We start from the raw sequence: 2,429 nt of genomic DNA, 5'->3' as shown, positions 1-2,429 counted from the left end.
TGCGTCTTTTTAAATATGACTTTCTTAAAATCGAATCAGACCAGTTTTTCAAATTTTATATGGTTTATATTTAACACTAAATATAATGTATTTTTATATATCATTTATCAATATTAAGTACCTTATTTACAAATATTGATTCAATAATAATTAGTCGATTTAGTTGTTTTATAATTGGACTTTAAATTGGATCCTCAATAATTGTTCATTGTTTTTATCGAATTGTTCAAACTTATATTTTTTGTAAAATACTAGGTGTTGTTGGGTGGCGATAAAGATAAAATAATTTTTTTTCATATTGAGTATATTACATATTTTCTAATTCATTTATTAATGTTGTGTATTTTTTTTAGAAGAGACATATTGAAATTACACCTAGAGGGGGGTGAATAGGTGATTATAGCTAACTAAGATTACTTTTAAAATTTACCAAGTACCACTAAACACTTGTTTCCCTAGCCAACTTATCCAGCAACTAATCAATACAATTTGAACAATACTAATCAATGATAAAGTTTACAACTCAAACTATAAACTCTCTCTAAGATGAAACACGTGTATATAATTAGAGCTCGAGAGTATTTTAGAAACAATAAAGATCAGGAGTTGTATGTGTTCTTGCTTGCAAATTCTGTCAGTAATAAAAACTGCAAGAAACCACATATATATATAACAATATATTAACATTTGAAAATAGCCTCAACAAATTACAACGGCTAGAATCCAATTCCACCGTATAAGATCGTTGGGATGGTTTTCCAACGTTCATGTGTATGTTAGATTGAAGAGAAACACAGAAGTCCAACGTTCAGAAAATATCTCTTCTATTTAGTCGAGGATAAAACGTTTTAATCAGAAGATAGAAGAAAGAGTTTGAAAGAGAAACAAACTCTTATTCTTTAGGAAATCAATTTGAATGATTAAATTTTTTTTATAAAAGAGCTCTATATATATCATGCATGAATATTATATTAGAGAAGTCCTTACAACAGATATATATGAAGATCCTATAAAATCTCCATGAAATTCGACTTCCTTGTTGAATCTGGACTGTGCATCTTCACTTGTTGTTATTCTGACATAGTTGATCATAGCTTGATGAAATAGATTACTGTCTTATGATAGCTTGCTGTCATGATACTTAAACAGCAATGACATTAAGCTGTTATATCCTGCAAACATTCTCAAATAACAACATGATGGCTTGCTGTGTTGTGATCATCAAAACTAAGGAGTTACAATCTCCCCCTTTTTGATGATTACACATATTTAGGAGAATTATAAAAACTCCCCCTAATTCTATGCATATCTCAAAATATAAAATAAAACTAAAAATATCACAATTAGCATAATAAGCTTCTAAATGTAAAAACAATTAAACATATTTCAAATATTAGAAGCATCAGCATAACCAAGTCTTAAACCAAAACATCCATCAACAAGTTTTACCACACCAAATAAACAGATAAAAATCAAATCAAGTACCAGATGCAACAAGTCTTAAAAACCACAGATACTTCAACAAAAACTAAATCAAGTTCAGAAACTAAATCAAGGTCTTCAGAGACTAAGTACTTAAAGAAATTAAATTCTCCTAAGTTCTCCCCCTTATATCATCAAAAACAGATTAGTCTTCCTGAGCAGAATTGACAGCTGCATCCTCTTTTGGTGAAAGAAACTCATCTTGCTTCTCCTGTTGTTCCAAGTCTTCAGCAGCATCCACAAGATCATCCAAGCCAGTGTCTAAATCTGCATTTGACTGAGAAGCTGAAGGTTTCTGAACAGACATGAATTTTAGCAAAATATCCTTTAAACCCTTAACCTCTGTCTTGAGCTGGTTGATTTGCTCAATAGTGGCAGCAACATGACCAAACAACAAGGTATTATCATCTTGAATACCTTTTAGCAGCTGCATCATCTCAGCAGTTGGAGTAAAAGATGAAGGCTCAGCTACAGCAGGAGACTCAGGAACAATGGTAGGCAAAATCCTAACTAACTCTCCATTGTCAATTTGTAAATTTGACTGAGCTAACACTTTAGCATCTAAAACTTCTTTAACACTCACCTTAACAGCACTCTTAAGTTCAATCTTAAAGAATTCAAATACCTTGGTAAGCATTAAACCATAAGGAAGTCCAATCTTTTTCTGATTAACAGCAGCAATCATATTCTTTAAAACCAGATTTGATAGATCAAAATCCCTACCAGCTAGAAGCATAGAAACCAGAGTAACATCTTGACAACTAAAGGTTGATTTATTCCCACCCCTAAGACAAACATTAGCCCTACAGATTTTAAACAACAAATGTGTCATAGGAGATACTTGAGTAGTGGAAGGGGGCTGAGGGTTTTCTTCAATATTATCAACAGATCCTAATAACAACTTAAACTGATCCATCACAGAGAAATCAGGGAATGACACATATCCT

The sequence above is a fragment of the Apium graveolens genome, unplaced genomic scaffold (genome assembly GCF_009905375.1).
Source record: "Apium graveolens cultivar Ventura unplaced genomic scaffold, ASM990537v1 ctg9072, whole genome shotgun sequence".
Taxonomy (NCBI): domain Eukaryota; kingdom Viridiplantae; phylum Streptophyta; class Magnoliopsida; order Apiales; family Apiaceae; genus Apium; species Apium graveolens.
This window is presented reverse-complemented; position numbering follows the sequence as displayed.